The sequence below is a fragment of the Silene latifolia genome, chromosome 9, assembly GCF_048544455.1.
Source record: "Silene latifolia isolate original U9 population chromosome 9, ASM4854445v1, whole genome shotgun sequence".
NCBI lineage: Eukaryota > Viridiplantae > Streptophyta > Magnoliopsida > Caryophyllales > Caryophyllaceae > Silene > Silene latifolia.
This window is the reverse complement of record NC_133534.1, coordinates 60,446,581-60,459,453: the sequence shown is the minus strand read 5'-3', so window position 1 is coordinate 60,459,453 and position 12,873 is coordinate 60,446,581. Positions and strand designations below refer to the sequence as shown.

The 12,873-nt window shown below is 43.5% G+C and overlaps 2 non-coding genes across 2 annotated transcripts; both read left to right on the top strand.

The window, feature by feature from the left end:
* Positions 1–6,557: 6,557 nt before the first annotated feature.
* LOC141603832 (small nucleolar RNA R71) lies at positions 6,558–6,664 on the top strand. The gene has a single exon (XR_012525680.1). It is a non-coding gene; the product is annotated as a small nucleolar RNA R71 (small nucleolar RNA).
* A 5,021-nt stretch (positions 6,665–11,685) lies between these two features.
* LOC141604334 (small nucleolar RNA R71) lies at positions 11,686–11,792 on the top strand. Its single transcript, XR_012526038.1, has one exon. It is a non-coding gene; the product is annotated as a small nucleolar RNA R71 (small nucleolar RNA).
* Positions 11,793–12,873: the final 1,081 nt, after the last annotated feature.

Here is a 12,873-nt window from a genome sequence, read left to right as displayed (position 1 = left end):
AAAAGAACATACTAAACTAGCTTGACTAGGCAGGCTTAATTTGGGATGTAGCTAATGGGTCAAAAAGGCAAATTTTGGCTTATGTGGAGCTAAATGGGTGAAAAATATAAGGAAAGGGAAATTTGCAAGCACCTCCCTGCATGTGACACCAACCACAAATCCGAATATGTGCATTTGACGAGAAATCGAATGTCATAAATGTGCAAAATAGACGAACATGCTATGCAAGGAGTACTACTCAAAATTCCTAATGAACTGGTCATGAATGTCACTAGTTATGGGCTCTAATATCTCAGAATTTTTAAGTAGTTTGCCAATTTATCAGGTCAAGTCTAAACAGTCAGCTATATTTGAACAGAAACTCGTAGACTATGCGTATGACAAAGCTAATAACTATCAATAAAGTGCAAGGCTCAAGTAAAATGACAAGTTATAGTGCATTGTCATCATGGAAATCTACCGTTCCGACTCAACCTATATGCAAAAATAAACGTGAAATTGTTTTGATTTTTTGAAATTTTTCTAATTTTTTGATTTTTAATTGAAAATAAACAACAATGCAAAGCTGAAAAATAAACGTGAATGCAAAAACAAATGCAGACTCAAAAGGATGCAATACCCTCCCCAAACCAAAACGGACAACGCCCTCGTTGTCCTCCAAAGATACACCAAAGAGAGATATATACAGGGGAACGGGAATATACAACCAACAAAATAAAAACAATAAAAATAAAGGAGACAAAATAAACGAGTAAGAGATACATACAAAATACGAACTTCCCCAAACCAGCCAGAAAACTGGGGAAGTGAGTAGACCAGTAGCTACTCGTCGTCGTCGTCCATCAGCATGGGATCTCCTCCACCACCCGGTACTCCGGGTCTCTCTCCTCCTCTCTCCTCCTCCGCTCCTCAGCGTGGGCTCTCTCCACTGCCACCTCTGGGTCCTCCTCCTCCTCCTCATTAGTCGACTCCGGGTACCCCTCAGGTGGGTACCTGTAGAAGGAAGGGTGTGGCCAACCCTCTGGAATCGGACGGTGTCGCCTCAAGTGGTGCTCGTACAAAGGGTACAAGGCTAAAGCCATGTCCCGCTCCATACGAGCCTGACGCTCTGCAATCGCATGCAACAAACCGTAAACGGCGCCCCCTTGGTCCGGGACCGCGGGCGCCACAAAAGGAGGAGGTGGTACGAAAGTAGCCGGTAAGACCGGCTCAGTCTGTGTCTGGTCAGTGGGAGGTGGAGTAGGAGTAGGAGTGGTAGTAGTAGTGGGAGTAGGGGTCGGATCGGGAGTAGCCGTGGAAGGCTGGGTACTCCCTGAAGGTGTGAACCCCTCTCCAGTCTCAAGACGCCGCTTCTTGGCGGCGGGTGCAGCAAGAGTGGGTCTGGGTGGAAGGAGAAGGTGAGGTAGTGGTGGCAGACGGTGGCCCTTTGCGACAGTAGGCAAGGGCTCAAGACGGGGGAGAGTGTCACAGGGTAAGTCAACGGACAAGGAGCCGTCAATCTTCCAAGTCTCGGTAATGGGGTCGACCAATGCTTTGAGAAAGCATGGCTTCCGGACTCGGTAGCCTCTCTCCCGGAGGTACCGCAGTCACGAGGCCAAACGGGGAAAAGGCGACGGGCAAGAATGGTGGCTATGCCACCGCAGTAATGGTTCCCGCCTCCTTCTTCCCCGCTCGAAGGTCTGGGCGGTCAAGTAAGCTATGTTGAGGGTAAAAGGACCCTCGCGATCGACGTTCGGTAACCGCCCGGGATGGAGAGCTCGTTGTTGGTAATGTTGTTCGGCTCCTTTCGGCCGAAAATAGTGCTCCCCATCGATCTAAGGAAACAACGGACGGGGGAAGGTGGACTGATGGAGCTTTCGCTCCCGAAAAGTGGTCCGGGCCGGACACCGCCAAAGGCGACGGTAGACCTTCCTCGGGCGCGATCAAGCCCGTAGAGGAAAGGTCAAGTAACCTACCAAACTCCCCCGTGTCATCGGAAAGGTCCGGTTAAACAACCGGAAGGACATCAAGAACTCTCGGGGTCGACCTCGTGTGCCCGGGGAGAAGGTAAAAGAGCTGAGAAACTCGAGGCTCAGCTCTAAAAAGGTACGGCCTCTCATAGTGATGATCCCAGGCATCCCCGTGACCCGTAGTAAGTCACAAACCGACTCGTAAATGCCGAGTCTATCTAGTGCCGATTTATCCAAAAATCGCGAAGGTACATGTACACACTTTAGCAGGTTATAAAATTTCGTACGGTGTAAAGCGTTGACGAATAATACCTGCGGATAATCTGGGTGAGGGTCGAGGGAAGTGTCCCCTCGGACCGTGACCGTGCCAGTAGAAGCGAAGCGAGGCGGCAGTGTAGAAGTGCTAGGAGCGGAAGTACGGTAACGGAGCCGGCGTAGCTCGAGACCCCATCTCGACCCCGGCCTCTGGAACTCAAAGCGAAGCTCGTGAAGCGACATGTGAGGAACCGGGGCTGCTCGAAGGCATTGCGATCTGCCAAAGCGAGTCCGCTACAGGAGTAAAAGCAGTGGGTGGTATAAAAGTAGGGGCTGCTATGGCCACCACCGAAGAGGAACTAGCAGCAGTGCTAGCTGTGGTGGTGACCGTAGAAGAAGTGGCAGCCTGAACTGAGCTAGCAGTTGAGCTAGCTGGAGTAAAAACCATCCCTGCAGCTGAAACTAGAAACACTGGGGCTGCGGTGGTGACTAACGCGGAGGCAAGCGTGGCAACGACGGGGGCCACTGTCTCACTCAAAGACGGACTAGAGGTGGAGCTGGTAGAAGGGAGAGAACTAGACTCCATCCTGTAACAAGGGTAGGGGGCATGATAAGAAAAATAGTGGCTAACAGAGGCTAAAACAGTAGGAAATCAGCATGTTAAACCAGAAAAACTCCCCTACCAGTCGAAAATTTTCGACCTACAGCACATAAATCCCAACAATTCCTCAAAATTTCGAATGACAGAATGCAAATGGCGATAGGGGATGGGAATAACAGTCAACAACAACAGCAGCATATAAGCAATACTGAGGTGAGTTAAGCCATGGAAGCAAGTAAACCCGTCTGTCAGTCAAGAATTTCGACTGAAACAGCCCTAACCGCAAAAAGTCGTGCACATTCGAATGGAACCATGTTAGGCATGTTAAACATTCTACAAACAGCAGCATTATCGCAACAAGGAAGCTAGCTTAGACAGATGACAGCAGCAAAAACCCGTCTGACAGTCGAAATTTTCGACTATCCTGAGTCCAAATCGCAAAAATTCATGTAGAATTCGAATTAAGCATGCAAAAACAGCGAGGAAGGGGAATTATGATCATCAAGCAAGATAATTAAGGGCATACAAACACAATCAAGTCGAAAAATTCGACCGACATGGATTTTCGAACCCTAATACCGAATTTTCCTCATAAAAATGCAAAAATAATGAAATTAAAATGCAATGAAGCTAGAGGAAACACTTACTTGATGAATACAACCTACAAATGCAATTAATCTTCAATCAAACAAGCAAAAGAGGCGATTTTTCGAGCTAAAAACCGCAAACCCTAACCCTCTTTAAAAACCGTGTAAACGAGCACAATCAAGGGGGAAATTAAGGGGTTTTGAAAGATTAAAATGCAAGCAAGAGATTGTAGGAGGCGGATTTGGTGATTTGGGCAAGAAATTGGGGATTTGGGGTTGATTTTGATCGCAATTAAGGTAGGTTAGACGAAATAAAGAGGATGAAATGAATTAGAAACAAAATATAAGAGTTTAAAGTAAAAACTCCCTGCGTCCTATTCATTTTCACTCGATCGAGTGGTTTTAAACCACTCGATCGAGCACTTTGATGATCCAGCTGCTTGATCGAGTAGAATTTTACTCGATCGACCAGTTCCCCTTTATTGCTTTACTCGATCGACTGAAAGAAGTGCTCGATCGACCATATTTTCACTCGATCGAGTACAAAAAGTACTTGATCGAGCTCTTTTCTCGCGTAAGCTCTTTAATTTCGTCATTTCTTCCTTGGAATGCGTAAAACTTCCCCAAACCTGCATAAAAACACATGCAAAAATTTCCCAAAATACCAAATACGCATAAGAACAGTCTATAGTCTTAAATCTATGCTAAACTGTCTAAAACTAATTGTCCTAATTAAAAGAAATAAAACAAATTCAACGGAAAATTCAAAAACTATTTATTACAAAGTGTTACACGGGGCATTTCCCCGCTCAATTCCCAATGCAATTCAGTAGCCCCTTGGAGGGCTCCTGACTGGAGGACGTCATCTCAGCAACATTGACTGTCCTCTTCAACTTCCATGAGCATGAATTATCATTTGAAACGGTAGGAGGGGAGTATTTCACATCCACGTAAGCGCGAACTTTCCTCGTCCTTGCTCCTTTATCACCAGCTATAGCGTCATCATCTCCAATCTGATCGACTTTAATTGCACCATTTCCTTTGACGGCTCCTTCATTGCTTTCATCTGTACCTGCAGCAAGGAAAACAGACGAACTTTCCTCCTTTTTGCTCTCAACTCGAGGCGGAGGGGTAACAATAGCAGCATGATTCTCCAAATTTTCATCTGGAGTGTCAATAATAGGATCAATAGAAGAGAGAGCATTGCAAGGCTGGGCTTGCATGGGAGCTCTCCGGAACTTAGACTGATGAAAAATCAGCTCCTCATCCCCTACCTGAAAAGTCAAAGTCTTTCCCCCGACGTCTATAACTGCACGGGCAGTAGACAAAAATGGTCTCCCTAAAATGATAGGGGTGTGTACATCTTCGGGGATGTCTAAGACAACAAAATCAACGGGAATAAAGAACTTCCCGATCTGAACAGGTACGTCTTCTACTACACCTAATGGCCGTGATAAGCTACGGTCTGCCATCTGGACAGTCATGTTGGTGCAACTCAGCTTTGTCAAACCAAATCTCTTAGCTAGAGACAATGGTAAGACACTCACGCTAGCGCCTAGATCGCATAACGCGTTATCAATCAAATGGATACCGATATGACAAGGGATCGAAAAACTATCCGGGTCTGACTGCTTAGGAGGTAACTTATTTTGAAATAGGGCCGACCCCACCTCAGTCAAAGCTACGGTCTCACTATCACTAATAGTCCTCTTACGCGATAAAATTTCTTTCATAAACTTAAGATAAGAGGGTACCTTTGTCAGCAACTCAGTGAACGGCACAGTAACTTCCAAGCTTTTCAAAAGTTCGACAAATTTGCCGAATTGTTGATTGGCCTTTGTATTCTGCAGCCGCCTTGGGAAGGGAACCGTGATTGGTATCTCGAGTCCCTTGTTTCTCGCTTCCAATGTATCTTCCGGTGCAAGTTCTGTATCCTTTGGACGCTTCTTACCTCTCGAACGAGGTCTTTCCGGTGATTCCTCGCTTAAACGAGCACTAGCAGGCTCTCGAATAAGCTTCCCGTCATCAAAACTACTCGATCGACCAACATACCCATTCGATCGAGTAGAATCTTCGTCGATTTCACTCGATCGAGTGATATTTTCACTCGATCGAGCAACTCCATTTTCTGCTTCACTCGATCGAGTAGATAAACTACTCGATCGACCAGTCTGCTCTTCCTGTTCACTCGATCGAGTGGAAAAACCACTCGATCGAGCACTTTCGTCTCGATTACGCTCGATCGAGCACCCTTAATCGATCGATCGAGCACTTGCTTTGCCGTGAGCTTATTTTCTTCGACGAAACACTGTTCACCATCAGTTTTAGCCTTCCTCGAGTCTGATTTCAACACTTCCGGTCCCTCATAAGAACGACCGCTTCTCAAATTTATCAAGTTTACCGTCTCATGTGGATTCTTCTCATTTTGAGTCGGTAAATGACCCTCCTTTCTCGAGGATTGATTCGCGGCTAGTTGGGCAACTTGAGTTTCAAGTGCCTTAATAGACGCGTCTTTACTGATCACTCAGTTTGAAATTTTTGTAATGGATTGCAACATAGACTTTATCTCACTTATTTCACTCACCCCACCTGAAGATGATGCACCTTGATTAGAAGGAGTGAAAGAAGGAGGCTTCTGAAAGCCTTGTTGATTCTTGTGTGGAGGGACATACGGCTGCTGCTGCTGGTGCGGAGGAGGAGTAGGATTGAGCACATTTTGACTACTCCACCTCAAATTGGGGTGGATGTTCGGCTCATAATAGGTGTTTGTCACTGTGTAATGTTGAAAGGCGACAAGACTCATAAGAATGTGGACAATTATCTGAAACATGTCCCTCTCCTCCACATCTCTTACAGACGAAAGGACCGTCTGAAACAGCATTCACATGGTAGATTCCTCTTTTTGAGGCTCCTCCCAACTCATACTTATCGAATCTTGCCGTGAGAGCCTCTAATGCAGCTACAGAAGGAGATTCAACACTCCTCCTTTGATTCCCTCTGGAATTCCCATACTCAGCTTTATGGGTGGCTAAGTTATCAATGATCTTCCACCCCTTAGTCTCTCCCATATTCTCAGCAAATCGGCCACTAGCTGCAGCATCCAAGATAGCCCTCTGATCGTCATACAGCCCATTGTAGAACTGATTGCATAGACTCCATTTTTCGAACCCATGGTGCGGAATGGTTCGCACCAACTTCTTGAAACGGACCCATGCCTCATGAAAGTTCTCATCAGGGCCCTGTTTAAAGCTCGTGATCTGAGCTCTAATGGCATTAGTCTTCGAGGCAGAGAAGTACTTCTTATAAAATGCTAAAGCCGGTGAATTCCGATCGATTATCCCATGAGCGGCCCGGTCCAGATCCCTATACCACTCCCTTGCAAAGATCGCGGAGTGAGAAAATAAACATGGTTTCTTTTATCGATCCGGGTCACGCCAGTTGGTGGGGGTATGGAACAGCAATAATCAATGAAAGTCTCCATATGCTTGGCTGCATCTTCATTTGCAGCTCCGCCGAATTGGTTTATCTCAACCAAATTGATATAGGACGGCTTCGGCTCGAATTTTCTTGCCTCCCCTGGTAATGCAAATCCCTTATAGAGATTCGTAGCTGTCGGCTCAGAGTGACTGGCAATAGTTGCTTTTTCGGCCATTTCTAGAAAGTCCGGAGAAGTGACGGTCTCGGCTGATGAATTAGAAATAGGAGATGAAGGTGGATCCTCCTCAAACAGAGCGTTCTCGTAGTAACTAGACAGAGTACACAGCTCTTCCTCTGTCGGCAATATCCTAGATGATCGCCTCAACTCACGCAAAGTCTTCTCAATCTCAGGATTGATCGGTAGTAGTTCACCACCCTGTGACCTGCGCATAAGAAGAAACTACAAATAGAATATAAGAATAGTTTAAGGAACGGATGCCCCTTAAACTAAAAGAAAGGCTAAAAATAAAACAACTAATAATTTAAACAATTGCCTCCCCGGCAACGGCGCCAAAATTTGACAGCTCTGTCGTGTACTATCAAAAATAAAACCTAACGGTCTCAACTAGAATGTAGTAGAGGCAGTCGAGTATCGAATTCTCAGGGAGGCGGTGCAATTATCAGTTGCCTAATTCTAATCTTAAGGTAACAATTGGGGGTTGTTGAATTGGTTTCTAAACTACGAGATTTAAAAAAAGAGAAATAAAAGCAATAAAGGCAAGAAATAAGTTTAAACTATCAAGAGAGAAGGGACATGTCGGGAATTCGGTTCACTACGGTAGTCTAGTGACTCAGCTGTAAATGATTCAGACGAATTATATGCGAGACGGATGTTGAAAGGTCCTTTCGGTCCACTTTCTATCCTAAATTACCACTAACTTAACTTTCATTCTCATTAGGGTAGTCTACTGTTCATAGCAGGCCTAGTTAGTCCAATCTTTTGATCTATGATTAATTTTAGCCAGATTAAAGGATGACATAGAAGCGTGCACTCAACTAAGTCGAATAAATACAATTAAATTGCTATGGTGACAGGATCTCACAACTAATTCATCTAATTCATTTACTACATCGTCACATTTCTACCGCAGATCCCCTAATCCCAACATGAGATGGGTTTAGCTACTCATGTCGCTAACTAAACTAACAGCAATTAAATTCCCAGCAATAAACATTATGAAATTAACAATAAATTGCATAAAAGTAAATTAGGGCAAAGATATAAATGTAATGGAACAAGAGATTAAAGCAAACAAAAGATTAATTATTAATAAAGGAAGAGAAAGAATTACAATCGATGTGAATCCGGCGTAAAGAACACAAATTCCAAGCGATAGCAATCCCGAAATAAAGTTACAGTAGAGAAGAATGAAGTACGCAGTAAAAGTTTTGATAGATGCTAAGTAGTAAAAACTGATGCTAATAACCTAACTAATGTAGGTTTAAATAGCAAAGTAAATGAGTTTAACGAAAATAAATAACAAACGGGCTATTTTAAAGCCCATAATCAGCGAAACCACTCGATCGAGCAAAACCTCAACCAAATCTACTCGATCGACCAGAAAGTTACTCGATCGAGTAGATGGTCTTTCTGCAAGTTAAGGATCGAGTATAAAGTGCTCGATCGACCATTCTGGGATGTAGAAACCACTCGATCGAGTGGTAAAATAGCTCGATCGAGTACTTTGACTTCATTTCAGCTCAAGTCCGCGCCTGAATGCCTCGTAATCCGTGCCATGACACTTCCAAACACCGTATCTCACTCTGGAAAATCCAGTCTCCTCTAAATGCATGCAAAAAGGACGAAAAAGAGTACGAATCCACTACTTTCGCGTTCATTTCTACAAAATGGACAAAACGAACCAAAGTAGCCAATTCGGGGCAAAATACCATAAAAACAATATAAAAATGCATAGAAATACGTGCTGAAATAGGCTAAAAAGACTATATATTAGGCACGTATCAATAATGAACCCGGAAAATTTGAAATGCAGGGGGAAGACGGGCGGCTTTTCTTCGGGACGGCCGGATTCTGCCTGTTCTGGGTTGGGAAATTCTCGCCTAAAGACGGGCGTCTTTCAGCAAAGGCGCTCGGATTTGTAAATGCGGGACGGGCGTCTTTCAGTGAAGACGGGCGGATTCCTTTCCGAGTTTTTCTTGTTTTCCTCGGCCAAAAAGACGGCGTCTTTTCTTGCGGGACGTCGTCTTTACGAAGACGGGCGGATTCTATGCGGGGCGCCGGATTCGTTAACAGTCACAAAATTTAAAAAATTCAGCTCAGAAGGACGGGCGTCTTCTGCCCAATATGCCCGGATTGCCTGAAGACGGGCGGATTCTCCTGAAACCGCTCGGATTCTACCCCTTTTTACCCGGATTCAGTTCCATCCGTGTACTTTGCATATCCCTTGTCATTTTTCCATTCTTCAAAATCTCGTGTTCTTCATTGTGGGGGCACTACTAAGGCATGAATAGCCTAGGCAATTGCTATCCCCACACTAAGCTAAAGCACTACAAATCAATTGAAATCGTTAGTCCCTCCCTCACTTCTCTCAAACATGATAATTATCTTGATCAAAGTATAAAAATCCAAAAATGACAAAAAATGCAATACAAGAATTGAAATGCGAGTTAGGGAGTTAGAAATATTTACAAATGGTGGTTTAGGGAGGACTCCATCAAACTCTCATTCTTGATGAGATGTCAAGGGGGCATGTCCAAGGTGTTGTTGATGTTGCTCAACACCTTGAAAAAGTAATCAAAAGCTTGTTCATTATCGTGATAAAGATCTTCAATAGACTTTTGCCCTTGTTGTCGGTCTTGATCGATAGCATTACCAATATAGGGATTGAAAATCCCTTCAAACTCGTCGTCCCAAAGACCACAAACTTCATCCACTTGATCACTAAAGATCTCTTGAGTTTATAGAGACAACTCTCCCAATTTCTTGTCTTGGCCAATAAGGCCATCCTCTTCATTGCTTGACTTTGGTGAGCTTTGCAAGCTCTCTTTGTCACAATTCACTTGCTCTTTGAATGGAGCATCTTCAATTTTCTTCTTCCATTGGAGTTCCGACTTCTTCTTATCATCCTTCCGGCTATAATGATCGATCATAAAACATGGTTCATGTAAACGGGGAGCTCTCATAGTCTTGTCAAGATTAAAAGTTATACTCTCATCTCCCACTTCTAGAGTGAGCTCTCCATGTTTCACATCAATCACCACACCCGCGGTGTGTAAGAAAGGTCTTCCTAGAATGATTGGAATGTTGGAGTCTTCTTCCATATCAACAATGACAAAGTCCACCGGGATGAAAAACTTCCCATTTCGTACGGGAACATCTTCCCATACCCCTAATGGTGTCTTCGTCGATCTATCGGCTATTTGGAGTGTGATATTGGTGCATTTAAGCTCTCCCATCCCCAACCTTTTACTCACCGAGTACGGCATAACATTCACACTAGCCCCTAGATTACATAAGGCTTTGTTGATCGTGGTGTCGCCAATGGTACACGGTATTGAGAAGCTTCCCGGATCCTTTAGTTTTGGAGGTGAACTCCCTTGAAGTATTGCACTACTCACCTTAGTGAAGGCGATAGTCTCAAGCTTCCGGATCGACTTCTTCTTTGTGAGGATGTCTTTCATGTATTTCGCATAGGCCGGTACGTGATTGATTAATTCCGTGAAAGGAATTGAGACTTCCAAATTCTTCACAATTTCCATAAATTTTCCAAGTTGGTCATCAAATTTGGGCTTGGCTTGACGACTTGGAAAAGGAAGTCTAATCACAATGGGCTCCTTCTCCTTGACCTTGTCTTCATTTTTCTTTGAAATTTCTTCTTTTGATGATTCTCCATCTTTGGAGTTTTGCACAATTTTTTCCTTATCACTAGCTTCCACAACTTCATCCTCAACTCGCTTCTTCGGTGCTTCATACCTTGTACCACTTCTCAAGTGAATGGCACTAACCGTTTCATGTCTTGGGGGATTACTTTGAGGTGGTAATTGCCCCTTTTGTCTTTGTGAGCTTGAAGATGCTAGTTGAGTCAATTGGGTTTCCAACATTTTGGTGTGAGCTAGGATGTTGTTGATGGTGGTCTCCTTTGCTTGACTATCTTTTTGCATTTGAGTGAAAAATTCTTGTTGATTCTTTTGCATTTGAAGGACCGCTTTTTGAACATCAAAACCTTGGTCATTTTGTTGATTGTAAGGAGATTGATTTTGGTAACCTTGGTTTTGGTTGTAAAAGGGTCTTTGATTTTGGTTTCTCATGGGAGGTGGGGTGTATGTTGTTTGAGGGTTTTGAACATTTTGGCTTTTGTATGAGAGATTTGGATGGAATTTGGTGTTTTCATTGTAATAGTTAGAATAAGGGGTACCACTCTTGTATTCTTGGAAAGCATTCACTTGTTCATTTGTTCCCCTACATTCGCTTTGGTCATGTCCCAAAGTTCCACAATTCTCACATATCCCACTTGGGATTGATGAAGATGCCGTCATGGCATTAACATGATGCTTTGGTGATTTTGAGGCTTCTTCAAGTCTAGCCATAGCTTTTTCAAACTTCAAATTGATTGTATCAATGTGAGCACTAAGTTGAGCACCCAATTGAGTAACGGAGTCCACTTCATGCTTTCCTCCTCTAGTAGCCTTGCGAGGTCTACTATATTGTGAGTTATGGACCGCCATTTCCTCAATCTTGTTCCAAGTTTGATTGTCATCAACTTCGGTGAACATTCCATTTGATCCCATGTTGAGAATGTTCCTTGAATCTTCATATAGACCGTTCCAAAATTGTTGTACCAAGAACCACTCGCTAAGTCCATGATGAGGACATGAGCGACAAATTCCCTTGAACCGCTCCCAAGCTTCATACAAAGATTCTTCATCCCTTTGCTTAAAACCCGTAATTTGAGCTCTTAGCATGTTAGTCTTTTCCGGTGGGTAGAATTTTTTGTAGAAAGCTAGAGCCAACTTCTTCCAAGAATCAATTCCGAGAGTGGCCTTATCAAGGCCTTTCAACCATTGTTTTGCGGTGCCAATTAGAGAAAAAGGAAATAAGACCCATCGAATTTGGTCTTGAGTTACACCGGTTTGAGAAATCGCATCACAATAGTCACAAAAGGTTTCCATATGAGAATGAGGGTCTTCACTAGGCATCCCTACAAATTGGCTTCTTTCGACTAATTGGATAAATACGGATTTAGCAATGAAATTTCCGGTCAAATGTTGTGGTGTGGGAGTACCATTGGGTAGGTTCTCCTCGGTGGGTACGGAATGTGATGAAAACTTAGGCATTATGGGTTGATTTTGTGTTGTATTTTGTGTTGGGTTCTCCTCACCTTCTCTTGCAAAAGGGTTGATGAACTCAATAGTTGGTTGAATATCTACAACCTCACTAATACCTCTCAAATTTCTCCTAGCAAGTCTTCTATTGGTTGTCAAAGTTCTTTCAATTTCACGATCAAAAGGTAACAAATCACCTTGTGACCTTCTAGACATGCAAAATATCAAACAACTCGAAAACAATTAGAACAAACCTTGAGGAGTTTTACTTCCCCAAGGCAAAGAAAGACACAACTAATAACAATATATGAAAATCTAAATCAAGATAACACCGTCCCCGGCAACGGCGCCATTTTTGGTCGGGACTAAATCTTTTCGGTAACTTGTCGTTAGGAGCACCTAGACCAAAACACAATTTATAGCTTCACAAACAACTCTACAATTAGCAAAGAGGCAAGTAAAGGTCGTATCCTAAAGGACGGGAATTGAGATGAGATTTCTATTGAAACTAGTGGTGTCTTAGGGGTGTCACAATTGGGGTTGATGTAGAAGGTCACTAAACTAAATAACAATGAAAATAAACAAGCAAGATGAATTAAAAAGGGTTGTAAACAATTGATAAAAAGCACTAGGGTGTCATGGGGTCATAGGGGATTCATGGGAATTGATCACACAAACATGTTCTCAAATTATAAGCAAGCAATTATTGTTGTGATGGATT